The sequence below is a fragment of the Grampus griseus genome (assembly GCF_964374135.1).
Source record: "Grampus griseus genome assembly, chromosome: 18".
NCBI lineage: Eukaryota > Metazoa > Chordata > Mammalia > Artiodactyla > Delphinidae > Grampus > Grampus griseus.
The window spans coordinates 73523028-73550654 of NC_139012.1; the positions used below are offsets into that span (position 1 = coordinate 73523028).

General features: G+C 52.8%; 1 protein-coding gene across 1 annotated transcript in view; it reads left to right on the forward strand.

The window, feature by feature from the left end:
* The window catches only part of SLC7A1 (solute carrier family 7 member 1), a 64775-nt gene that overhangs the window by 17815 nt on the left and 19333 nt on the right, over nt 1-27627 (forward strand). Inside the window, exon 2 of the mRNA XM_082675678.1 lies at nt 16995-17091. The gene's annotated coding sequence lies outside the window, so the exon portion shown is untranslated. The remainder of the gene's footprint in view (nt 1-16994; nt 17092-27627) is intronic.

Sequence of the window (27627 nt, forward strand, 5' to 3'; positions counted from 1 at the left end):
GAAGAGCAGAGAACGTCAGCTCCCGCGGTGCGTGCCAGGGAACGGAAGATTGGCCCTGGACTTATATTATATTTCAATAATTATGTACGATTTCAAATTTCAGAACAAGTTCTTCGAGAAAGTGTGGATTCATTCATTCACGCAGCAGCATCGACTGGCTGCCCACACGCACTTGCCTGAGTTGCCCAAGTGCTGGCTGGTCCTTCCAGGGCACATTCTGTGGCATTCTCTGCAGGCACCGTGAAGACGCAAGCCGTTGGTGAGAAGCCGTGTCTGTATGCTTCAGCTGACTAGCGAGGACGCCAGGCTCTTAGCTAGCGCCTGTTTTCACCCCTCTGGAAGCTAAGCTGCTACTGGAACTGCTCGCTTTTAGACAGCCTTTTCTCATTAGACCCTCCAGTGGTTTGTCATCAGCCCGCACCCCCGTTGTCTCTGAAATGTTTCACACGCCTGGCCATTCCCTTCTTCCCGCAGACTCTCTCCTTTTCTGCGTCTGTGGTGGCAGCTTCCTCCATGCACAGTATGGGTGTGTGGGGGGAGGCTCGGTAGATACGGATGCTGGGGGGGGGTCTTTACTTGCTGCTTCGTCTGCGGAAAGGCCTTTGCAGAGAGGCCGTCGGAACTCAGGGCTGGTGATCAGGGGCACGGAGGGTGTGGGTGGAGGTGAGGTGCTCAGGCCTGGGCCGTGGACACCAGGCGAGGGTTCCCAGGTTGAGCAACTAAAAATGCTGGACGGATGACTAGTTAAATTTGGACATGCAGTTAAATTTGAATTGTAGGTAAGCAATGGATACTTTTTTAGTACAACTTTTTTTATACTGAAAAGATATCTATTGGCAATATTTGGGACGTAATTATGATACACTAAGCCGTTATTCGTTGTTCATGTGAAATTCTGATTCAGGTGGGCGTCCTGTATTTCATCTGGCCTTGTTTTGGCTCCTGGCTCACGTTGAGAGGTGAGGGTGTGGGCCTCAGGGAGAAACATGGAGTCACGCCCCTTTCTCCACGTCAGGAAAGTCCAGCTGCTTTGGACTTTTTGGTTGCACACACGGCTTGTGGGATCTTAGTTCCCTGACCAGGGATCGAGCCCGTGCCTCCTGCATTGGAAGCGCGGAGTCTTAACTGCTGGACCCCCAGGCAAGTCCTGCTTTGGACTCTTTCTAAGGTTGCTCTTGCCCCTTCCCTTGAGCGATGCTTCCTCCTTGGGCTCAAAGCGTGGGCCTGCTCCCCACAGGGCTCTTAGCAGCCAGCTCCCCCCCGAGCCCCCCGTCAGCACTGACCCCTGCACAAGCCCCACCTGGAGCCTTTGCTTCAGCGGCTCGTGTGCCCCGCTGTGTGCCGGGTGTCTGTGCTGCTGAACACAGGGCATTCTGACACACGGTTCTGTTCTGAGGATGTTTTGACTCTGTTTGTGAATATAAATACTTTGTCAGAAATATCATCACAGATGAATTTTGGATGAAAACGTTTCCCTGAGTGAACTTCAGTTTAAGTCATTAAGTTTTTAGAGCACAGACAAACCATTCAAATTTTGCTTTTTTCTGAAATTATTCTCGTCAGGGTAAATTACATTGCATTTAAATTGCCAGCGTTTGTCAGCCGTGTGTCCACAGCAGATTCTGGTGAATTTAGCTTCAGCCACTGTTTCTTTTGTGCCATTTATTCCTTCCGAGTGCAGTTTTTCTAGATCAGGTTTTGCAGATTTGAATTGTTAACGTACTCAGTTGGCCTTTGCCAGTTGTGCGTATGTGTTGCTTGTCTCTAGTTGGTATGTTGGTTAGTTTAGTTCTCTAGCGTGAGCCAGCGCTGGTCTTCCATGCTGCTAACGCGCTGCTTTTGTGAGCCTGGGATCACTTGTATTTTGTAAACCAGAGCTGAGAGAGTGAGTGGTGGAGTCAGAATGACAGGTCACAGCATCTCCCTTGGTCTCACCCTCACCTCGAACTCAGTGCTTCCAAACCTGGACTTGGATTTTTCACCCGAACGTGTGTTCTTGACGTTGCCTCTTTACGAGTCCTCAGTCTTCCAGTCTCCCAGGCTTGAGAGCTTAGGTTACCTTTGACTCGTTCCCATCTCTTGCCTCTACTGTTGTCACTTATTGCATCCTGTCGGTCCTTCCTTCCCCATCTGTCACAGCCATCTTTTGTCCTGTGCAGTAACCTTAGAGGTTTCTTTCAGCTTCCCAACCCTCCACCTTTTGGGAATCCTCTTACATATTCACTCTGTGTTTTTTTTTAATGTCCTTTCTCCTGTTACATGACCAGCCTCCAGGGCAAGGAGCACGGAGCTTTCTCTGTCACCTACAGTTCCAACAGAGCGTGTGCGTGCGGTGGACGCACCGTAAGCAGCTCTTGGATGGGGGGTCCTGGGGGTCCGGGCTGGTGAACTGGGCTTCTCTGCTGTGGGCGTGGCCGGCAGTAGGTCAGGGGGTCCAGCCGCGGGCTGTCCCTCCTGCCTTTGGTCCCCGGGTCACACACCCCACAGGTAAGCTCAGCTCTGGGAGCGGGTGCCCCTGGCTGCTGGCCATCTGGCATCGTTCCCGGTGACATTTCACTCTGACCTTTCCTTTGAAGAAGGGTTTTGAAGCAACATTGTACACGTAAAGGTCAACAAAGAAGAGTGGATGATAGGCCGACAGAAACGTAAGTTAAAAGGCAGGAAGTGGGGCTCTTAATATAACCAGGTTGGAGGCGATGAGCGGAAAAAAGATGCCCTTGAATTTCTTCTTTAATCATTTGTCTCTTGAGACGTAGAGTGGGACACAGAAAACAAACATTTCCATTCAGTGTATATACAGTTTGGCAAAACAAATAACTGGGCTTTGTGCGCGTCCAGACCTCCTGGCGGGAGGAAGGTGGCCTCTCGACTGGGCATCGCTTTCCGCCAGCGGTTTCGCAGTGGAAGCAGCCGTCCCCGCGGCAGGGCAGGTGAAACAGAGCATTTCATTTCCTAAAGTGGCCGGATTTGGCCCGAGAGCCAAACAGGTGAAGAGGCCCCTGGGTGGAGTGGTGTCAGCCCGCAGCCCGCACCATCTGACCTGCTCGCCTGCGAAGCAGGCTCCCAGAGCAGCCCCCCCACCCTGGCTCCTAAATGACAGCGGACACCAGGACGGCCACGGTCACCGCCAGCCCCCGACCCACGCACCGCGGATGACGGCAGACGACGGCGGCCGTCAGCGCTACAGAAACCGGAATGTTTACAGATTCAGAAACAAAAATCAGTGGTCAGAAACTCAATATTAGTTGTAATGTGTATGTCTATTTCTTTGTACATTTCATATACTTAATATTTTTAACAGTTTTAAGTCAATTTAAGTATTTTGAGGCAGTAGCCCTCAAACCTTCAACCATCTGAACTGGTACGGATGGAAATAAGTCAAACAGTAAGCTTATTTTTATTGGTTTGGCCAAAAAGTTCGTCCGGGTTTTCGCATAAGATGACAAACTTTCTGGCCAACCCAGTACTTTTTAAACTGTATGCTTGCGTAGTGCACGGTCAATTACAGGATACCTTCATATAATTAAAAACAGTTGTCATTTGAAGTACCTGCTTAATCTTCAAAGCACTTTACATGCTGGTTGATAGTAAGATCTCTTACAGATTAAGAAACTAGTACTAATCAGTGCTTCCTGTGTGCCAGCTGCTCCTCAGGGCCCTGCACGTGTTAATCCGCTTGGCCCTGCCCCAGGCCGGGAGGTATCTATGCGGAAGGAGAGGGAGCCCGGGGAAGGTAAGTCACTTGCCCGCCATATTCTGAATCTGGTTGTGTCTGAGACGTTGACCTCGCTCTTCCCTCTCTGCTCTTTGACCTCCACAGCCGGGAGCAGGCAGGGGTCGGGTGGGGAGGCGTAGGGGAGGTAAGACTCACTACCCGGTTTTCAGGTGGTGAGGCTGAAACGGAGCAGTCTTTCCATCAGAAAACCGGGTAGTGACGCGTGCCCGAGCGCACCCAGCTCGGGGGCGCTGGGACTTCTGATAAAATGGGGTGTAGGAAAGGTGTGTCCATCTCGCATGTGCTTGGTTCAACAGATAGTAACGTGAGCCGAGCTTCCAGCTCCCCCGGGTGCCCGGATCCCTGTGGTCTCTTCATGCTGAGGTCAGGGCAGAGGACCTTCAGAAGAGGCACCGCCGGGCACGGTGGCCACTTCATTCTGTGCCATAAGGACATTGTGACCACACCTGCCCAGGGGTTCACGCTCAGGCAGGAGCTACCAGGTGTTTTCACTCCGTGGGCCAGGCCAGGCAGTGCGAGAATGAGGCTGTGAGAGAGCTTCCGCGTTATGTCAGGAAACCTGCCCCCCGTCCTGACCTCTTCTTTCTATTAACCTACTTTGTGTAATGTGACTGGGACATGTCTGTGACATACCAGCTGCTCAGATTTCATTAAATGGAAGATTTTTTAAAAATGCCTTCTTATAATGCAGTGTGTTGTTATAACGAATCACTAGACTCTGGGCAGTTTTGAGAGTGAGGGGGGGTCTAGGCTGGCCCCGGAGCTGCGCCCTTTAGGGGGAGGAGGGGCCACCAGAGGCTTCAAGGCCCGTCCAGCTGTGCAGCTCTATAATAGAGGCCTTGTTGGTGGGGTGGCCTGGCTGCCCGCGTTCTTGACGGGACATCAGCAGCTGCAGACATCCAGAGCTCACTGCCTGCAAGGCCGCAGCCATCAGGGCCCCTGCGGGCAGCAGGGCACTCTCAGACCGGGTCGTGTGAAGTGAGTTTGGTACCTGCTTACAGAGGCGGGGACAGGGCAGGGGTGGTCCGGCGTGTTAGCGGCCTGTCTCGGGTAACCAGGGGGCTGCAGCTGGCGGTGCGGAGGGGTCTTCCATCCCGGGGGTCTCCTCCCTCACCTGCTGGTGCCGGAGGGATCAGGATGCACACAGGTGAGCCTCAGTGCCTGGTGGGAGGGGTGGAGTGGTGGGGGCTGAGGAGGTGGGCGAGAACAGGTGGAGGAATTGTGTCCTGGCCCTGCTCCCACCCCCATCTGGTTTGCTGTAGACGAGACTCACTCCTTATAATGACGTTGAAGTGGTTGGACGGAGGCCCGTTTTGAAAGCGTTTAACTGATGGCCTCTTGGGTGCAATTCCTTTGTCAAAAGCCTGAAGACCTGTGTGCGGTGGATCTGAGTCATTCAGCGGAATTGGTCTCGGGTCGCCTCATTGGCGAAGTAGGGGTGTAATGAGAACGAGCTGAAGAGGGCTGGGTAGCAAATATTTTTGGCTTTTTGGGCTGCACGTGGTCTCTGTCGAATAATGATCTGCGTCTTCCTCTTCCTCTTTTTTATTTTTTTGTTTTCAACCAACTTAACAGAAACCACTCTGAACTCAGGGTCAACACAAAAATGGGCCCAAGGTGCCACAGTTCGTCAGCTCGTGGGCCAGAGCGTGCTGGGTGTGCTCTGCGTGCAAGATGATTTCAGGGAGAACGCGAACATTTTTATCGTAATAGTGCGTTAAATTCTAACGTCTGTTAGATGCTGACACGCCCGGCGCTCACTACCTGTCAGGCCCTACCCTTCAGGGTCCCCGCAGGAAGCAGACGGCGCTCCCGTGGGATGACGGAGCTGAGTTTCGTATCTGATTTCAGATCTTTTGGTGGTGCTCCATTTATGAGAAGAATACAGGTTTTCTGAAAACATTTTAATTATGAAAAGGTGGATTCCTTTAAGGAACAGTATGACAACAGTATGAGGCACGCAGATCCAGCAGAGACTCTTGAGGGTGGTGTGCTGGGAGCCCGGTTCGGAATGTTGTAGATCATCTCGTAATTCCTTCCCAGCGCCGGCCTTCCTGTTTTCCTACTTCATGTGCAGCGCGTTGGGACCACTTCACACAGATGAAAATGTTCTCAGGAAGCTCCTCGAGAAGAAATTTTGTGTAAGTTTGGTGGAGAAAACGAGAACAGAGCCATTTTTGACTTGAGTCCCGGCTGATCGATGGCAGGTGTGCGGTGCCCCTCCCGGGGAGCAGGGCCCCCTGAGCGGGAGCCTCTGGGAGGCACCATCCACTCTTTGTAGTTAACGTTGCTCTGCCTGCCTTCGTGTGTAGAATTGCAGCGACACAGCCAGTGGTTAGCCCCAGGAGGACGAATTGAGTCTATCGGAGTACAGAAATTCAGAGGGTGCTTGCCTGATCCCCTTCGGTAATGGCAGGGCTGCACAGGCAGGCTTCTCGTTCCCGGACCCGGGCTGCTCTCCTGGCCACAGCCAAGGCTCATTTGTCTGCTCAGGCTTCTCCAGAGCCACCGTGCTGTCAACGGCCACATCGTGGGAGGAGAGGGGCAGGCAGACACCTGCCCGCAGGGAGATGTACCCGGAGCCTGTGAACGCCCAGGAGGGTGGTGTGAACTCACCTGCCAGGTGTGCCTTGGCAGACAGAGGTCTGCAGCTGAGCCTTGGGAGTGTTCTGAACATTCGGTACGGGAAGCGCCCCCCAGAAATCGCCTCCTGTGCACTTTTCCTTGCAGCTTCCCAAGCTGGGCCTGGCTTTCCCCTGCCTCACCGGTGATTTATTCGTCCTGTTAGTGCGCCGTGACAGTCTTAGAAGATACTGTGCTGGTGCTAAGAGACTTTGTTAATTTTGTTAATTTTTTCGCTGCCTGATGATCTTTTCTTCTGATTCACTTTCCTCTGAGGTCCTGGACCGTAGGCACACGCAGAGCGAGAGGGATACGCCTCCCCCGGGCCCTGTGTGAGCTGGAAGCTTAAACTAAGTATCATTTAAGCCAACACCTGCTGCAGCCTTCCTCAGTTTTGCTATTCTGTGCCCTGTCACCGTGGAAATTTAAGCTGTGTATTGAAACTGGAGCCTGCGTTCAGTGTAACGGGACAAAAGCGGAGGCAGTGCGTGTAGTTAGGGCTTATTAAACAGGAGCTGATTTCACGTTCGTGAAACTCTCAAAGCAGAAAGACTGTTACGTATATTAAATGGCTTGTGCAGATAGAGTGGAGATCGTCTTATCAGCTGCAGCCAGAGCTATAATTATTGATTGGGTGGGGTGGGGAATGGCAGAGTTTTGACTTGAAGCAGAATTAAAATATGGGGGACAAAGTGCTGCTTTCGCAGCTGAACTTGGATAGAAGTTGTAGAGTCTGCCTGGGCACCTTTAACAGAAAAGCCGTTACTGGGCAGTTCCTTGTGGGTTGGGTGCCTCTCGGCTTTTTTTTTTTTTTTTAAAAAAAACAGCTTTACTGAATATAATTTAATACCATAAAGTTCATCCATTTGAAGTATAAATTCAGTGGTTTTTATTAGATCCACAGTTAGGCAACCCATTCCCACAATTTTGGAACATTTTCATCACCCACCCACCCGCCCAGGCAACCACTCATCTACTTTCTGTCTCTATTCTGGACATTTCATATACCTGAACTAACACAGTACATGGCCTTTTGTGACATTAGCGTAATGATTTCAAGGTTCATCCACGCTGTAGCATGAATGAGTACTTCATTCCTTTTTATGGCGGAATAATATTCCCTTGTATGGGTAGACTGCATTTTGTTGATGGGCATTTGGGTTGTTTAACCACTTTGGGGCTATTATGAATAATGCTGCAGTGAACATCTGTATGCAAGTGTTTGTATACAAGTTTTTTTACATCTACCTTGGTTATATATCTAGGAGTGGTTGGGTCCTATAGCAGTAACTTCAGATTTTTGAGGAATCCTTTTAGTTTTTTTTTTTTTTTTTTTTTTGCAGTACGCGGGCCTCTCACTGTTGTGGCCTCTCCCGTTGCGGAGCACAGGCTCCGGACGCGCAGGCTCAGCGGCCATGGCTCACGGGCCCAGCCGCTCCGCGGCATGTGGGATCTTCCCGGACCGGGGCACGAACTTGTGTCCCCTGCATCGACAGGCGGACTCTCAACCACTGCGCCACCGGGGAAGCCCTCTTTTTAGTTTTTGAATGTTACTTTTTTATATATATACACAAATTTATTTTATCTATTTATTTTGGCTGCTTTTGTTCTTTGTTGTGGTGCACGGGCTTCTCACTGCGGTGGCTTCTCTTGTTACAGAGCACGGGCTGTAGGCGCGTGGGCTTCAGTAGTTGTGGCTCGCGGGGTTGGTTGCCCGCGGCATGTGGGATCTTCCCGGACCAGGGCTCGAACCAGTATCCCCTGCATTGGCAGGCATATTCTTAACTACTGCGCCACCAGGGAAGCCCTGTTACTTATTTTTTATTGTACATTTTGAAGTATACACTTCGGTGACATTAAGTCCATTCACCTTGTTGTGTAATCATCACGTTCCTCCTCGTAGACTTTGATGACACAGTAGACACCATCGCTCGGGCCCCAGGAAGGGAAAGTGGCTTAGACTTGGACTTGGCAAAGCGGTGGGTTAGTAATGAGCCCACTCACTGCCCTCTGAGAGTGAGAACGGGTGAGGGGTCCTTGGCCCCAGACCGTAGGGTCTGTCTCTGCATTGATGCTATGGCTTTAAAAATAGAAAGTGTTGGTTAAGAGGGGCAGGAGGGGTAACTTGATGAGGCTGCCCAGGAACCGGGAGCAGGGAAATAGAGGGGGGCTGCAGTCTGCCTCCTGGGGGGCGCCCACTGGGCGTGGCAGAGGGACATCATCCTCTCCCGGCACACAGGCTTTTTTGCCTGGTGATCGACAGATCTGCCTGGGCCCTGGCAGGTGGCCTGAGGGGATCCTGAGCACAAAGGGCCGTGGATTATATTTTCTGAGTCTCAGGAGAATGCATCGGTGTGAGGCCAGAATGTGTGTTTCCAGGGAAACCATCGTCGAGCCGGAAGAGATCTTGCAGAAGCTCAGCCTGGACCGTGGGCAGCAGCACCCTGACCTCGGCTCCCTCTGCCGGCCTCCTGGCAGGCTGGGCCCCACTCTCCTGGGACCGCTGTGCTCCTCCCTGCCCACCCCCACCCCCCTGTCCTGTCCGATGGGCGCCCGCCTTCCTGCCTTAGCCCGGCCACGCCTCCACCTTGACCACTGCCCCCCTGATGACTCCATCCTGAAATTCCCCTCGGCTTCCTCTCTCTGCTGCTGTTCTGGAGAAAACCCTGCAGTTTTTGTGTTGTATTCATATATTTCCTGAGTAGCTCTTTCACCTTCCCAGCAATAGTAACGTCACTTCCTCACTGGCAAAGACTCTCCTTTATTAAACTCTTTGGGTTAAGTCACTGGCAGACAGAAGCCTCAAATGTCCACATCCAGGGCAGGCGGCATCGTGGACCCCAACCGCTGGTTCGTGAGACAGTTCTTTTAAAATACTGACGTACCATGTAATTAAGGGCTGACAGTCACGGGTCAAACGATTCTTCGCTTAAGTGGGAGGATTTCTGTAGGTAACAGCTTCCCTTGGCTGCATGCTATCTGTTGGTGTCGCCCATTAGCTCTTGGGCAGAGAGATTCCAAAATGCCAGCCAGGGGACTTCCTGGCGGTCCAGTGGTTAAGACTCCATGCTCCCAACGCAGGGGGCGCCGGTTCAGTCCCTGGTCGGGGAGCTAAGATTCCGCATGCCACACGGTGAGGCCAAAAGAAACCCCCAAACAAACAAAATGCCAGTCAGGAGCCAGCGCAGTTGGGAAACAGTATGAAATGAAGAGAAAGTATTTCTGAAGTTACGTCACTTACTCAGAGAGAGCCTTCAACAATGAATTGATTTTAAGAAGTGCTTGATGTATTTATAGGCATAATCTCAACTTCCAATGATTTTTAAGCAGTTCTGTGAGTTTGACAGTCGTTTCCTCATTGCAGAAGTGGGGAAATTGGGGTTCAGAGTAATCTGCAGAAGCTCATTCAGGTAGTCAGGGGTTGAAAGCCAGGTCGTCTTCGGAAAACGATTTCTCCTCATTCCACTGCCTCTGACTGTGCTTGCGAAGTGGGAGGGTCATCTTTGTGTCTAATTAAAGTTTTACTGTAATCACATGGCCCGTTGTCCTCGGGGACCTACTAGAAGCCTCATGCAGAGTTTCAGTAGCGCGAAAGGTAATTCAGGAGCCTCAGAGTGGTGGTAGACGCGCTGAGGTTTGAGCCGGGGCTCTGCTTTCTACCTGCTTTAGGAAGCTGCTTTTCCGTAGAGCAGTGGGTTGTGCTAGCTGTGTAAACGTCAGAGCTCGGTCTGGGCGGGACCGAGTAGGCGCCTAGAGTAAACGCCAGCCGCCACGATCGCTGCTGCCGTCCTTGCGGAGACACCTGACGGCAGATGCCTGCCGGTTACTGCTGGACCGGAGATGGAGTTGGGTGGCCGTGTCGGAGGGAAATGACTGAATGGAAAGTCAGCGAGCCCTCCGTGGCTCCCCCTCCTCTCTCTCCCCACCGCTTTCCTGCCCTGCTCAGTTTTCCCTTTTACAGTCTGCGGCGATTTCTGAGTTAGGTGGCCAGGTGGTCCTGCCCAACTCTTAGAAGGTAAGATTTCGCCTCTCAGATTGTCAGGTGTTAAAAATAGAGGTTGGCTGCTCACTGGCAGGCGGAGCGTTTCTGGGACGGAAGCCGCGGTCCTCGCGTGCGGACCGCGCCCCCTCTTTGTGCTCCTCCAGAACCGCAGAGCCTGGGCGTCCTCCCCTCTCAGACACTGACACGGTATAACAAGGGCGGCGGTGGAGCCTGACAGCCGCTCGAGGTACTTAACCTGTTCTGAGCCCCGCACCGCACCTGTGAAGCGTTGACGGGACCGCGTGGCGGGTGCCTGGTTCCCTTCTCTCTCAGGGGGCCCCCGCCAGCGGTCCCGTCCCCACGGACTTTTGAGCATGTCCATGTGACGCAGGATGAACGAGCTCGCGCAGAACTTCAGGGTCCGGTTCACTCTAAAAACCTGGATTAAGAAGCACAGCTCGTCTTAGTCCTCGGCATGTTTTTTTCATCTTGTACTTTTTCCTTTGTCTGCTTGCCTCTTGGTAATTCTCAGCCCTGGTTTGGGGACATCGAGGGTTTTCCAGCGACGTGGTGACAACGTTTTGCTTTCTTGTGAATACATGTTTAATCGCAGGCATTATTTGTAGGTTTTTTAAGAGTAAAACATTACTTTAAAATATTTTAAAAACCACTTCGCTTATTAAAAAACTGCATCTGTGGAGCACTTCACTCACAGCTCTACACAGCGCGGCAGGTTCCCCCCACCTCGGCGCTCTGCACCCTTCTGTTGGTGGGGACTGTGCTGGCGCTGGAGGATGTCCAGCAGCGTCCCTCGCCTCTGCCCGCTACATGCCAGCACCACCCTCCGTCAGCTGTGATGACAAAGCTGTCTTCAGACATGGCCAAGTGGTCCTTGGGGGGCAAAATCACCCCCAGTTGAGAACCACTGCCCTACAGCCCCCGACTCGGTGCCCCCAGCCCCCTAGGCTCTCTGGATGCCCCCTTCCTCCTCCCCGGGAGATTTACGCCCGTGGGCAGCACGGCCTCGCCTGGCCTGCCGCAGCACACAGCCGAGGAGGATTCAGTGTCCTTGTCGTGGAGTATCTTGCGTCTCAAAGGAAGGATGATCTATCAAATTGTGGTCTTTTCCTTGGTGCAGAACTGGCGGGAGTAATGTTAATTATTGAAGGGTTGGGAGTGGGATTAATATCTTGCTGTTACTTCTTTGACCACATTTCCTTTAGAGTTTGTAACATTTTCCCCCCTAATAAGCATTGTGGAACCACAGGTGGCTATATATATTGTGAGGTCTTTCAAACAGCTTTTATGTTTAAATGTTATTGCTGCCTTAGCGGGTGGACAGAAACTGGTGTTGGTCCCCAGTAAAGGTGGAAACAGGGTGGACAGTGGAAATTGCGGGAAGAGGTGATACAGTCACATTCTCAGTGGACGCTGGAATCCATTCTGGGGAACGGATTTAGTAATAGCTGTAAGACCCCCCGTCATCACGAGCCCCCTGTCCTCAGGTGGAAGCCAGCCCTTTCTCACTGACCACCTGTGGACAAGAGCATGGCCTGCCGTCATAGATCCCTGGGCGGCAGGAGGTGTGGGTCACGGGGAAGGCTGGGGACACGATGTGTAAAAGTACTGTGGTTTCTGGTACCGGCCAGGTCGGCCCCTCGTGAGTGTATTATTTCAGTCTACGACAGTCGGCTCCTTTCTGGATAAATGCCAAATGCAGAGCTTCAGGACTGGAAGGCTCAGGACAGAGGGGATCGCTCCCAGGTTCTGGTGGTCTGGAAGGCCATATCGGAGTCACCAGCTCTCGGCGCATGGCAGGAGCAGCTACCGTGATGTCAGTTCTTGAAGCAGCCCCATGGCGCCCGTCCTGCAGGGTCATAACGGAAAGGGGAACAAAGTGCGAGCGTCTCTGAGGACAGTTTTGGATCCTTGGGTGACGCCTGGAGGCCTCTCTCCCCCACTCAGGCTTTGAGTCCATCATCCCTCTCTTTCCTTGAACAGGAAGGATATTAACTTCTTCGCGGTACTCGTCAGCCTCTGAGTCCATGCTCCCTTTTAACAAACAAAAATCTCGTGCTGAAATTTCAAAACTATTCATACCAAAGAAAAAATTTAATTAAAATATTTGTTTTTTCAAACTACAGATGCCCTCCTTCCAGGCTTCCAACCCCCCATGCATCCCCTTGGGAGGTCCTTGTCTGTTCCAGGGGCTTGAGGCCAGCCAGGAGCTCTGTTCTTGCCACAGTGCTTGGTTGCAGTCAGAAGACTTAACAGAATTCCCCTAACTGCGTTGAACTCTTCTTGTAGTTTCATTCCTTACAATGACCTTTATATCTGACCTTCTCATGGGCTGGAGCAGTCGCTCGTATAATGGGGGGGCTCATCTTATTTCTAATAATTTCATGGAATTGCTTTAGGAGCTCAGAAGCGTGCTACCTCCTGTTGATAGTTCATGCATCCTTATTTTTCAAAGACGTGTTCCTAGTCGCAGAATGTAAATTCTGCCGAGGCAGGATTTTGGTCTAGTTAGTTCACCGCTGCATCTCTGGTTTCTAGAAGTGTATCTGGCACTCAAAGACATTTGTGGCATGAAGAACAATACACAAACTCATTCAAAGGCAAAGCAGCTATTTAAGCCGCCCCAAAGTTGGGCACTGTGTTTAATAAAGCCAAAAACCTGTTTAGTAGTTGCTATCAATGTACTTGATGGGAAGCCCTGATTCCTTTGGGTTTATAAATTATTCAGTGGAAGTACGTTGGCTGATGTTTTCGGGTTATTTTATGTATGTATTTCCCATCAGTGTGTGGGTGTCGCCTGTTACGCAGAGCCACGTGGTGTCATTGGTCACACCTGTGCAGTGTCTGTGCCCTTGGAAGCCCAGCAAGGGTGGTGTTGGAATGCTGCTTGCTGTACTTATGAACGGAGTGAAATCACATTCTTTAGGTATGAGGTGGTTGTAGCATTCTCACTACCCTGTTTATAACAAGTGAGATTTCAAATCCGAAGTAGAACAAATCGGTTGAAACATTCTTGGATTAAAGAAAAGCAGTGCTAATGAGTTTTATGACTATGCATTCCAATCCCATTAATCCTGGTGGGTTCAGCCTGGTGTAACGTACGGCAGGCCTTTCTTTAGCACTGAAGTTTGGCATTAACTGCTTTGATACCATGACAGGGAAATGAGCAGAGTGAGGCCCCCTCTCAGGCTGCCTCGTCCTGCCTGAGGAAGCAGGAGGGCAGCTCCGCTGGTGGGGCCTGTGTCAGCCTGGCTGGGTCCACGCCGTACGGCATCCCTGAAGCAGCGGTCCTCAAGCTGTTTGATCTCAGGACCCTTTTCACTCTCAAAGATTATTGAGGGGCTTCCCTGGTGGCTCAGTGGTTGAGAGTCCGCCTGCCAGTGCAGGGGACGAGGGTTCGAGCCCTGGTCCGGCAAGATCCCACATGCCGCGGGACAACGACGCCTGCGCTCTAGAGCCCGCGAGCCACAACTGCTGAGCCCACGTGCGACAAGTACTGAAGCCCGGGCACCTAGAGCCCCTGCTCCGCAGCAAGAGAAGCCACCGCAATGAGAAGCCTGCGCACCACAACGAAGAGTGGCCCCCGCTCGCCGCAGCTAGAGAAAGCCCGCGCGCAGCAACGGAGACCCAACGTGGCAAAAAATAAAATAAATAAATAAGTGTAAATAAGTAAGTAAGTAAATAAATAAAATTTTTTAAAAAATCGTTGAGAACTTTCGCTTATGTGGGTTGTAGGTATCATGTTACAAACTAAAAGTCAGAACAACTTAAAATATTTACGTATTAGTCCTGCAAAAAGTAACAATAACAATAAACGATTTTACATTAACAAGTAACATTTGTTATGGAAAACATTTTTATGGAAAACTAGTTTCCAAAACAAAAAAAGTTTAATAAGAGTGGTGTTGTTTTCCATGTTTACAAATCTCTTTAATGTTCGGCCTGACAGAAGGCCACTTGGTTCTTATGTCTGATTATACCTCATTCAGTTTTGATGTGTTGTTTTAGTTGAAATACATAAAGAAAATGTGGCCGCAGATCTGTACTTGGAAGCGGAAGCGTACTTCAGTAGCCTTTTCAGGTGATTGTGGAGAGTTTTTGGTACCGCACAGAAGCTCGACAGGTGGTAGCTGGTACCCCGTGGAGTCTGAAACCATGTCCGTGAGCTTTTTGTACTCTGAAATGGGTCTGTTTTGTACTTAATCAATCTTTTACCCATCTGTGATTCTGTTTTGGTGGATGTGACTGTTTCACTGAATGACCCAGATCTAAGCGTTGACAGATTTCATCGTATGTGTTTACTAGAAACACATCTGTTAACATCACCACCGAAGTCTTCAGAAAACTCTAAGTTTGGGGAAGCTGTCGACTGAGATCTTGGTGACAGGTACCGGTTTTCCACAGTTCTAGGATTCTTGCTTGAAAGCTCAAATTCTATCCTTGGCAACAAACATCGCCAGTTGTTTTCCTTCCGGATTCTGTTCCGTTCATTCCGGGGCTTTCTTCCTAAAATACAGATCCTATCATGGTTCTCGGCAGCTGGACTCGATGACTCGGCCCCAGCCCCTGGCACTTTGACAGTTTCCAGCCTTGTTTCAAGCCTCTTCGTTAAAAAAAAAAGACTTTAAAACAACGCAAATTTACTGGGTTGGCCAAAAAGTTCGTTCGGGATGTTCCGTAACACCTTACTTTTTGGCCAACCTAATATTAGTCTTCAGTTCTGCAGGTCAGAAGTCCAGAATAGGTCTCACTGGGCTCGCGTCCAGGTGTTGGGAGGGTGTGTGCCTTTCTTAGGGCTCTCGAGAGAATCCAGTTCCTTGCCTTTGTGGGCTTCTGGAGGCTGCCCGCTCCCTCCCCCATCCTTCAGGGACCCTGGGGATTACATATCAGACCCACCCCGGGAGCGTCTCGTCCAAGGTCAGCTGATGAGCACCTTCGTTCCTTCTGCAACCTCCCTGTCATGTAACCTGACGTAGTCACAAGTTCCCAGAGGTAGGATTTGGACATTTTGGGGTTGGGCGGCATTGTTCTGGCTGTCATATTCTAGCCTCTCCGTTTTTGTGTTCCGTTCCCACTCTCTGCGTGTAGGTTGGGTAACCTCGTGCTCTGCAAAGCCCCAGATTGCAGAGACCTGTCCTGAGGTCTTCAGGTGGAGCGACCACTTTCTCTTCTGCCAAGACAGAGACTCGCGTGTGAGACAGCTCCCCCTTTGTGCCCAGCTCCCAGGAAGGATCTGTGTGTCCGTCTCCCCCTGGGCTGTGAACCTGGGCCTTAACTCATCTTCGTTTCTCTCACTGCCCTTGTGGTACTTGGCCCATGACAGACAAATGCCAGTATGTTGTTGGTTTTGGACGTTTGATCGTGGGCTGTGTTTTAGAGCCTACTGAATATTCGGTTTCTAACAAGTGACGTTACAGTTACGTGGGTGAGTTTCATCCTTGGGAGTTACCAAAGTACTTAGAGGTCAAGTGTCATGTTAGCTATTACAGCTCAGTATCAAATGGTTCGTGAGAAAAGTGTATATTTACATAACGATAGAGCAGATGTGGCAAAATGTTAAATATTGGCAAATGGAGATGAAAAGTGTGTAAACGTGTGCGTTAACTTTCATGTAGGTTTGGACATTTTCAAAGTGGGAAGTGGCAAAGACTGAAACATTAGCACAGAATGAATATACAGAAGGTGTTGGTGGGGTGGAACGGTTGGCTGCAGCCGCTGGAAACCTGCTTTGCTGCGTTGAAGTGATGCAGCTTGAGCTGTTGATGAGCATCTTCACGTGAGCTTTTGGCTCAGCAATAATCCGCACCTGGGTTCACATCGGTGCAGAGTCATATGCAGGAAGCTTGGCTAAAGCACGCCAGCTCCTGGGTGGGTGAGCGCGTGAGCCTGTGTAGAGTAGGAACCCCGCAGTTGGGAAAACAGAGGACTTTATATGCCACTCGTCCAGGAGGTTCTTCCTGGATGCCCCGTAAGGAGTGACCGTCACCGCATTCATTCCTTCTGGGACTGCAGGCCGCTCCCCCGGCACGTGGTGACAGAGCACGCCCCGCGTCAGAGCAGCGTGTGGCCCACCTGAAGTCACGGGCAGGTGGCTGCCCAGGGCCCGCAAGGGTGGTGCACTAGTGCCGTGTGCTCTGCGCTGGTGCCCTGATACTGCAAGCGCCGGCAAGGACAGGAGAGCGGCCGGTCACACCGACTGGAGCCCCGCGTTCCCTGGAGGACGCAGCTGAGGCTTTCTGCCCCTGCTGACCTCAGTTCTCAGTGCCAGCGTCAGGAGAGCGCTCGCTCCCCGGGCTGGCCCCTCGCAGGGCCGCAGAGCGCGCACAGCTCCACCTCTGTGTCCTGGATGTGTGGGCGTAGCCTGTCTGGAAGATGCTTTGCTGTCGTCCTTACTTAGATATGACCCCACGTTTGTAGCGGTGGCGGGGTAGAACCTCTGGTTTGGAGGCCGTCTGGTCTGGTTTCCCATCTTCTCCCCAGCGGTGCTCCCCGCGTGCTGCTCTGTCCACGTGGTGGGACCTCGTCTGCCTTCCGGATGCTGAGCTAAACAGAATCTTTCCTCCCTGCGATGGCCGCAGGCTTGGAGGTTCTGGGGTCAAAACAGATGGAGTCTAACGTCTCTTCCTTGCCTCCCAGGAGCCTGCAGCCCCGTCTCGTCCCTCCTGAGACATCTTTGCTCCAGGACCCAGGGATCCTCGGGTGACAAGGTGACAGTCCTCACGCCATAGTCCAGGTACGGTCTGCCTGTCAGCACCCCGGCAGGGGAGTCTGCTCTTTTTTGCTGGAATGTTACTCATTTAGGGCTTTCGCTGGCCGCTGGCTTTTTAAGTTAACTGATAACTAAGCCCTAAGTTGTCTTTTTTTTTTTTTTATTAATTTATTTATTCATTTTTGACTGTGTTGGGTCTTCGTTTCTGTGCGAGGGCTTTCTCTAGTTGTGGCGAGCGGGGGCCACTCTTCATTGCGGTGCACGGGCCTCTCACTATCTCGGCCTCTCTTGTTGTGGAGCACAGGCTCCAGACGCGCAGGCTCAGTAGTTGCGGCTCACGGGCCCAGTTGCTCCGCGGCATGTGGGATCTTCCCGGACCAGGGCTCGAACCCGTGTCCCCTGCATTGGCAGGCAGACTCTCAACCACTGCGCCACCAGGGAAGCCCCCCTAAGTTGTCTTTTTAATGTCTCACTGCCGCGCCCATCCAGCTCTTCCGTCCCATTGACTCACCAGGAAAGGTTTGTCTTTTCACTCTAATGGGTTCTTGAATTCTCACCTGCACTTCTGCTTCGTACAGACCTCTTAACATCCTGCGACAGCAAGGCGTTCGGTGCAGGGCTCCGTGGGGAGAAGGTGTCCCCTCACTCCGGGCACCGCCTGGTCTGCAGCCCTTGGAGGGACTGTGCCCCGTGGGCGGCCACAGAGCCTCGGCCGTGATGCATCTGCTCCGTGTCTGTCTTTGACTCTGGGAGACTTTGCGGTTTCTCAAGGTCAAGGGCCAGCTCCACTTTCCATTCTGCTCCCAAGCTTCTTGTCTTGCTCCTGTGCCTCTCACTCCTCTGCTTGTCACTCTTGTCCTTAAGAATTCTCCCGTAGCTCATTCTTGGGTGTAGGGGCTATAACGACCCGCTGTAGGTCGGTGTATTTCGGGCTGGTCCTTGCAGCCCTGGAGTCCTGGGCAGGGGCGGGGCACAGGAGCAGGCATGGAGGGCGGGGAAGGTCAAGGCCAGCAGGGGGGCTGCTCACCCCTTGTCCCTTTACATAAGAGCGGGTCCCCCTTCCCCTGATGCTTGTATTTGGGCTTAGCCTAGGGTGTAGTTTGGGGAAGGGATTCTACTAGAAAAATGCTGGAAAGCTGTTGCTCTGCTTAGGTTTTGGTTAAGAAAACAGGTTCGCTGAGTGTGGAGACGGTCATTTTCGTCACTGTTTCATTTATCTCAAGGGGTTTTCAGCTCTGCACCTGGCTCCCCCGCCGCCCTGCGATCTTCCAGTCGTTTGGGGCCGTTCACGTTGTTCCTTCCGAGTGTGGAGCCGTGCTAAGAGCGCACACGCGATCAGGATCTGCAGCCCTCTGAGTCCTTCGTCAGGCGGCTTGGCGGACGTGTTGCCGGGACCTTTGCCTCACGGAGGCGCCTCGCAGGGACGGGCGGGGCTCCCCAGCTCCTCCTTCCCGAGAGGTCCACGCTCTGAGTGAGCACCTTGTTTACGAGGCTGTTGCAGCTTGTAAATGTCAGAAGCAAAGGTTCCCGGGCGCGCTTCCCCGAAGAGTCAGGTTAGATCCGTGCAGCAGGGAAGGGGGAGCGCGGCCCATCGTGAGCCTTGAGTAGCCTGGTCTCCTCCTCCTCTTCAGCACCTGTTTAGTAGAAGTGCTTAAGTGAGAGTTGTTGACGCTGCATCTCCTCCTCTCTGCTGCTCAGCCTCTCCTAGAGCCCCTTCCTCTGTTACCTGGTACCCAGGCTGCGGGGAGTGTTCACATTTGAGTGAAGAGCCTCAGGTTGCTGGCTTCTCGGGTCGGCAGGGCCGTGATGAGGTGTCTGGGGAGGCCCTGGATGGTTCCTAGTGCTTGGGCAGATCCTGAACCGTGTCTAAATCAGGGGACTTCACAGCCCACCGGCCACACCGTGACGGCGCCCTTCCTGAGTGAAGAGGCCAGGTGCCAGGTGGTGGCGGAGGTGACGTGTCTCCGGAGGGCTCGGGTCTCTGCCGCCTGTTTGTGCTCTTTGGTTTGTTGTATTGTCTTCTCCTGCCAGGAGAGCAGGGAACTTTGTTCTTTCCCTACAGCACAGGGAAGGGAGAGGCATATAGTAGGTGTCCGTCAGATAAATACTTGTTGGATGGATGGATGGCTAATTTGGCCTTTTTTCCAGGCTGCAAGCACCCTGAGAGCAGGGACAGCATAGTGCTTATCTTTGTAGCTCCTGCAAGTCCTAAAAGAGGGGCACAGGGTAGAAACACCATTTTTTAAAAGTGAAAATAATAGCTATTTAATGTACACCATTCTTGCAGAAAGAGGAAATTCCTTTCAAATCATTCCGCCTTAACCAAGAAACAATAGTTTCAGGTGAATTAAAGGTTAACTCCATCACTGAAGCAGAGAAAGTTAAAGAAACGTTGGGCTCTGGTTTTTGGGTCCTTGAAGGTTTAAAGAGAAAGTGAATGCAGACTCACTTGTTACCTCATGGCCGTCTGGACCATGGATTAGTCAGCTGTCACTGCACACACACCGCAGACTTAGGGGCCTAAGACATCTGTCTTCTCGTGGTTCATCTGGTCGGGAGTCAGAGCGTGGCTTAGCTAGCGAGGTGCCTGGAGCACCGCGAAGCTGCAGTCGGGCTGTGGACCAGGACCTGGTTCTCAGCTGAAGGCTCAGCTGGAGATGGGATCTGTGTCCGGGCTTCCTTGGGTTGTTGGCCAAATCCACGTCCTCATGGTTTTGGGACTTAGGGCCCCAGTCTCTCGCTGGCTGACTTGGAGGCCACATTGACTGCCGCTTGGGTTTTCCCAATGTGGCCACTCACTTCCTCAAGCTGGTAAGACAGAGCCTTAAATAGTGTCACATAATTGTGGGGTGACATCCCTCCCCTTTGCCAGGTTCTGCTGGGAGAGGCAAGCCCCAGCTCCCACCCCACTCCTGCTCCCACCAGGGGGAGTGGGTCACGGGCCACCTTAGACACCGTCCACCGCAGATCACCTTTCCTTGCCCCGAGAGGAGGGAGTAAATGTGCTCCCACCCGATATTCATTTTGGTGAAAAATTGTTTTGCTCCTTTCTTTTTTCCACAATGACCCATGACTTTACATCTATTAAAGGATCACAACTTCTGCAGGATCCATTTATCCTCCCAACCCACGTCGGTGTCCTCGTGCCCTCACTGGCCCCGCTGGGCAGTGGGCAGCTCCAGAGAGCTCGGATGCACTTCAGGAACGTTTCGGGTTAAGCTGCCTTTTGTGAGCTGCTTTGAGCCCAGTGGTGGCTTTGTCCCATTTTTGTATAGGAAAATGTGACCCTGAGTCTCAGGTGACTGATGCGGCTGTGAACTTCTAGGAAGAAGGCAGGCGCCCTCTTCGTGGGGCTTTCTGTGCAGTGGGGCATGTAGAGAGCATTACTTGGGGCATAAGTTGCAACTTCTATTTTCAGCCTTTAAGACTTCCTTAAAGACGATAGGAGAAGTCTGTGCTGTGTTTCCTCGTTCTCTGATGATGTGGGTTCTAAGTGTCACTAAGTGGGACCAGAGAAGGGAGAATTTCAGGTCACTGCAGTCCGGATATTGAACGTTGGCTTATGGCGAGGCCCTGGGGTCACGTTCGGGTGACATTCTGGGGGGACAGCCTGTCCTTAAGGTTATTGCACTGGAGCGTCCATTACAGCAGAGCTGGGGGCTCTGCCTGTGACGTATGGTGTACACACGGTCCATCCGACGTGCAGGAAAACAGCCGCTTCACACTCAGCACCACCGGCCAGCTCTGGTCTCGTGTCCAGCGCTCTGGGCTGCTCTCTCCGTCTCGGGCTCAGCCTTATCCTCTGGTCCACTCTCTCCTGGCCCTTGATCACTCGGTCCTGCATTCCCGTATTCACAGGCCCTCGTGCAACTGGCCCTTTGCTTCCGATGCCTCACAGTGACTTGGGCTAAACGGCATCACGTTCTCTGTAACGGAGGCGTTCTGTTACCACCCACTGGACGTGTCCTCTAGGTGTGTGACGTGAGAGAAAACCTTGTGGCAGGAAAACAGGTGAGGTGGCGAGCCACGAGGGAGGCCGTGGTGTTTCTTTCAAATCGTAAATGCTTTTCTCTTGGGGGTGAGTGTCTGAAGTTTTGGCCACCAGTGAAAGTAGGTTGCCAGTACGCCAGCAAGACCCATCATAAAACATGCATTTCCTACTAGGGTTATTCCTGCAGGGCGCACCCCACCCCACGCAGATAATCCCCATGGTAACCAGGGCGTGGGTGCTGGGAATAGTTCAGGGCTCTTCGGGGAGAAAGCAGGGACGGGGAACAAATGCTGGTACATATGAGAGAATATAGCGTTTGCTTGCGCAAGGGGCTTCGTTAGTTGGATTAAAATACCTGCTCAAAGGTAACATATCGATTTGCTACCCAGGTACAGAAGGCCGCTACCCTCTAGTCTGTCCTGCACGAGACCTGATTAATCCTCCCGGTGTATGTTGTTGATGCCCTTCCTCTGCATCTCGAGTGTGAATCCCTCAGCTGCCCACCCGTGACTTTCCTAGGTGCACGGCCCTGGCCGGTCCAGCTCCCCACACCCCGGCCCAGCCTCACCTGTGCAGTCTGGCCAGGGTCACCTGCGGCGCAGTGGGCCTGAGCTTCGTCTCCCAGGCAGGTCAGGGTGTGACCTGCTGAAAGGTGGGAGGTGAACCTTAAAATTCACGTATGTCCCGCACAGTGCATAGCACAGAAACACGGATCTACAAGTTCCTCTCTCCCAGCTTTAGAATAACCTATGAACCACTTGGTTTTTCCTAAACCTGTGCTGGTTTCTGGTGAGGACGAAATGACCTCGTGTGTGTGTCTGGCGAAGAGCTGGTGTGTGTAGAGCAGTGCTGGTTTCCAGTGGACCCCAGCTCCCCAAGAGTCTCTTCTCCAGCTCAGTTTTGGGAAACTGTCCCTGATTTTTCACACCTTCTTTACTTTTGAACCAGTGCATTTTCTGGAAATGCCGAGTTTTTTCAGAGTTGCTTGTGACGGTGGGAAGACTGGGGGAAGGGAGGAAATTACAGGCGTTTGGGGATTAAGGTAGGCGCAGGCTTACGGCTAAATCGGTGCGCTGCCTGGGTGTGTTAGGGTTTGTTGAGTGAGTAACTGAGTACATGGAAGAAGAACGGTCTGACTGTGCAGCGGAATTAGATCAGCCTGGCAGGAACCCCCTGCCTGCTCTGGTTCCAGATGCCAGGTGTCCTGGGGCATTTTGAAAGAGGACGTTTCTAGAAGGAGCCACTGAAAACTAATTGACCTTTCAGGATGCCTCAGAGGCCTAGAGAATTGAAGAGGCGATGTTCTGAGAGTTAGTCTGAGTCCTGTCTTAGGGGAAATGTATTTCAGACATTTCTTTTCCATTTGAGATTGGAGAGCCAGTTCGGTAATGGTCGTCAAGGCCCAGGTGAAGTGCTCACAGTTCACAGGCGCACGACCTGATGAAGCTCAGGGCCGGGCCCCTGTGGACCCTGCGCTGGAGGGCCGAGGCGACGAGTCTCCCCCTGGACCCTCCCCCCAGAGTTTGTACGTCGCTCGGTTTCACGTCGCTGTGAACCAGGGAGAGAACTTTGTTTTCTTTACATCCTGGAGAATAAGTCTGGCTAAGGCATGTGTCAGAGGAGCTCGGAGCTCCTGACGGGACTCGCATTTCTGTTGTAACGTGTTTCTGCACACAACACCGCGCATGTGTCCTGATAAAGCGTGGCCTCCCTAGTGATGGAAATGCCGTCCAGAGACATAAAGACTCTCTAATCACACACATCCTGCTGGCTTGAGGAGGAAACGTTTCCAGATTGTGTCTGGTTTTCATGAAGAAGGACTTGCTGGATCTTCCGCCGGCTGCTCGGCGCTTGTCATTCTTGGATTTGGGTAAACAGTGTTGGAAAGTAGTGTGGTTAAGTAGGCAGCATTCACAGCGTCTGGCGAGGTGTCAGTTCGTGACTGCCTTGTGGCGGGAACGCAGAGCTGCCGGGAGTGTGTGCCCCCTGCTTCTGTGAGGCAGAGGCGACGGGCAGGTGCTGAGACTGAAAAGGGAAGGAGCAGTGCTGGCTCGGCACTGGAGGGATTTTCCTCTCAGCGTGCTTATCGTTACCTCATTTAGTCCTCGTGAGCTCCTGCACGGGCAGGGCTGCAGGGCCACCCCATCTTTCAGATGTGGAAACTGAGGCCCCAGCCACGCGGACTAGTTTAACACAAGGAACCTGAGCCTCACGAAAGCCCTGGGCAGAGGGGACAGGGACTCCAGCTGTCCCCACAGTGGAGCGGGGTGGGCTGGGGGTGGGACACCCCCCATGATGGGAGGGGCCGTCCGGAACTATTTCAAGGCTTCATAGACCAGACTACGTCGCTTGGGTTAGATTTTAACCCAACTAGCATCTTCTTGCCTGTGTGTTCATTTAGAGAAACAGAACCGAGCTCCTTGGTGAATCACACCCTTAAATATCCAGCTAATAAGATCTCCTTCGATGGACAGACCCTCGTTAGTCGTTGATGGTCACGCCGAGTGTATGACCTAAGATGAAGGACGGAAAAACAGCCTGTGTCCTGTTAGTTTCCTGAATTTAAGTCAGCGATAGGACTGCGTGTGTGCTGTGGGCACTCTACGTGTTACCGGTCCCATAAGCACTGCTGGGGGGACGGAGGGTGACTAGATGGGGCCCTGCAGTGGGACGTGTGGATGCTCCACCCCACGATGGGGGACCGTTCCCCCTGGCCATTAGCTGTGCCATCTGTCCCCCCTTCTTTCTTTCTTTCTTTTTTTTTTTTCGGTACGCGGGCCCCTCACTGTTGTGGCCTCTCCCGTTGCGGAGCACAGGCTCCAGACGCGCAGGCTCAGCGGCCACGGCTCACGGGCCCAGCCGCTCCGTGGCATGTGGGATCTTCCCGGACCGGGGCACGAACCCGTATCCCCTGCATCGGCAGGCGGCCTCTCAACCACTGCGCCACCAGGGAAGCCCCCCCCTTCTTTCTTACACAGCCTCTCCCCCCCCCAGCACACCCCCAGGACCCAGGAGATCCTAATTCAGAGGACAGCTCAAAGCTCTGGAGGCAGTAAGATGTGGGTCTGAGCCCCGACTCCATCTTTGATTGGCTTGCTTGCCCTCCACCAGGTGACCTGGGAGAACTTCACAGAAGTCACTTGATCTGTGCTGGGCCGGCATTGTTAGTTTAAAAACTGTCCCCACGGGACTCTGATGGGCGGCCAGGGTTGGGAATGACTGAGTTCTAGTCTGCCTGGGTCCCCCTATTTCCAGAATGCAAAGTATTGCCTGCTGGATATGGTGATGTGAGAATTAAATAAGGTCATTTATGTAAAGGAGTTTCCCTTTGGCTGGTGCCCCCACGTGTTAGCTGTTGCTGTTGTTTTTCGCTTTAGGAAGTAACGCATCTCACTGCCATAGATGACATGGCAAGTATAGAAAAGATCCGGAAGGTAGTCTCAGTTAATATCTTGGTATTTACACCCCACCTCCACTTATCCTCATCGGGATCATACCATGTAGTTTTTAATTTGACGTTTTCCCACGGTACGAGAACTACTGAAGACACTCACTGTCTGCACCCCGTCTGGTAGCGGATTCGTACCTGGACGATCTCGCTCTAGGCCCCGAGCTGGTGCCGCATCCTTGCTCCCAGCCTGGGATTGTCTGCTTGGGCCTCTGCAAGGCGTGATCGCGGGAGATGGGACCGCTTCGGCCCCCGGGCCACACGGGGTTCCCTGCCCCTCAGTGGCTTGGTGCCTGGCCCACAGGGGGCGCTGTGCCCGTGGTCAGCGGTTCCAGTTCCCTGTGGCATCCCTGCATTGGAATCTGCCCCTGGAAGCTGCTCTGTGGGGTGGGTGCGTGCCTGAGCTGGACCCCAGGGCCGCCCTCCTGGGCCTGGTGGCTGGGAGTTAGGACTGAGGTGCAGAACATACCTGCCGTAGTTTACGGGACCTCAGAGGCCTCTGGCGCGTCCTGCAGTTCGTTCTGTTGAATCGGTAGGAAGGGTCAGCCCGGGGGCAGGGGTCCTGGGGGTTGGCTTTCTGGTAAGGCCGAGGATGGTGGGCCTTGTGCCCCCCATGCCGGTGGAGACCACATTACCTATTGGTTGTGGATTTCAGCCAAGCACAAAGTGTCTTCAGTGGAAGCAGAGACAGGCCCAAGCGCCTTGCGGGCTTTAGGCCTCTGTCCTCGCTGGGTGGAGTGGACCTTTTCTTCCCCGTGGAGGTGGTGGTCTTTGAGACGGACCGTTAAGCCTGGTCCCACACCCCTCTTCAGGAGCCCCATCACCCCTCGGCCCGGCCCTGACGCTCTGCTTCCTGGGCTGGGACCGGGTTTATGCTTTTCCCTAAACCTGGCCGTGTCAGCACAGGGCATCTTAACAGCTGTGAGATCTGCGAATTTTGGAGGAATTCAGTTTTATCCTCAGCATGGCCGTGCTGCCTGGGGTCAGACAAGTGTAGATCTTGAGGGACTTTAAGAGAGACTCTGGGTCCTGGAGGCAGACAGGCTCCTGCTGCCCATTGAGGACGTGGGGTGTGAGCCGGCCGGCCCCTGTCACCCACTGCAGACCTTCCCCGCTGTGTTGTCCCCTCCCCCCCATCCCCCCTGTGCTTTTCGTTCCCTTCTGTTGTTTCCTTCCCTCCTTCCACGTGCCCACACGTTGGGTCTCCATCAGCATTGGCTGGTCCCCTCCACGCCACAGTTTTTTTTTTAACTTTAAGCTCTTGCACCTGGTCCTCCTGACATCTGGGGGCTGTGAATCTGGCTTGGAGAAGAACTTCCTTCAACTCAGATTTTGTTCCTTGCCGTGAGTCTCCGTCCCCATGATGGCCCACGTCCCGAAACGCTTTTTTTGGACCCCCTTGGACCACATCTGGTTGAGAGGGCCCTGTCGTGGGCCCTCTGCTCCCTTCCTTGTGAAACCTGCATGCGCTCTAGAGCCTTGTGGGCTCCTGGGGGGAGTCCCCCACGTGGCCGTAGGAGCGCTGAAGTGAGTTTGCTGACTCGTCGGCCCCCCGGTCTGTGTGTCCCACAGGTGAGCGCCCTAGCGAGGACCTACTTTCTCTAGCCCGGGACACGTGTGGACCACGGTGCATCATTCTCCCACGGGAAGGGCAGATGTCACTCTAGGTGGCTCCCATGTCTGGGACCGTTGTAAAGATCGCTTAAAGGAAAAGCACAAGCATGGGCAATAAAATTTCAATATTAAGACTTTCCCCAAAGGATTTATGAACTTAGTGTCTACCGCAGCCTACGTCTGACCTCTTCCCCTCCTTCCCACGAGCCATTAAGCGGACTTTTTCAGTGATGGGACTGTCATGACGTTTGAGAGTAAAAAAAAAATCATCCAGTTCCCACTTGCCCACCTTTGTCAGACGCCTTGAACACAGCATCTTTATCTCTGCAGTCGGGACCATTGGTCACTTGGCTCCTATTGCTATATAGTGATCACCAGAATAAAACTTGGGGTTAGAAATTCTGTGGGAAAGGGGCAGATTTTCTTTGCTTTTCTGAGAGGATAACACATAAGGTAAGTGCTCTTTAATAATAAATGAATCGGGAGGAAGACAGAGCTGAGGCTCTTGCTGTTACAGGATTTCTGTCAAAAACTGAAAGTGTAGGTGTCGACTGTTGCACAAATTCCTCCCCATGTGAGAGGGTAACGTAATTTCCAGATAATCCTTTCAAAGTATTTGGTGACTGTCTGCGTAAATCCCAGCAGCAGGAAGTCCGCGTGACCCTGACGCTGCCGGTGTTGACGTGCTTAGATGGGTTTCACACGGAGAAGTTTCATTTGGTCTCACTGCTGGCTGAGTGCCCACCTTAGGAGTCCAGGCGTGAATGAGTCGTGCCGTAATGTGTACAAAATGCCGCCAGGCGATGCCACCCGGAGAACAGTTTTTGCACGACTCCCAAGGAGACAGAAAGGACATTTCTTTAAAATAAACCTGAACAAGGTTAGCGAGCATCTCATTTTCTCCCACCCTGGAAAGTAGAAACAGCGTACTTGCATTTTCCTCGTTCTCAGCGCTGGGCCTCAGCAGCTGCGTTTCTGTGCCAGTGGCTTCCAAGGAAGTTGGGTTTGCCCTTTCCCCAGACAGCAGGGAGCTCCGAGGAAGTAACCAAGGTGGAACTAACGGGCCCTCCTGTGCTCCCGTCCACTGGCACCCGGAGCACTTCCCTCCGGCTCCTGTGAGGGAGGAACAGCCCAGGACCCTTCGTGAGGAACGGGGGCGCTGTGTCCCTGCTTAGAAGTCCACTGCCTCCCTGGAGTCTCGGTTTGTGGGCTCCACCAAGAAGTCCCGTTCACATACGGTTGAAAACCTGCGTCTAAAATCGGTATCTAAATTTACAGAATTTGATGCCCCGCCCCCTTTATTTTGAAGATGGTGCGGGGGCCCCCCAGGGTTAGTGAGTGGGTTCTTGGAGAGGGTGTCTGCCTGTGCCGGTGATACCACCCAGGGGCATGTGGCACACGCACTGCAGCTGCGCGTCCAGGGGGGTCATTCCGGCCTAAAGTGAGGTCACCGGGCTCTTGGTAAAGTATCCCCAGGCTCCAGTGTGCCCCTCGCCAGGCGTCCCAG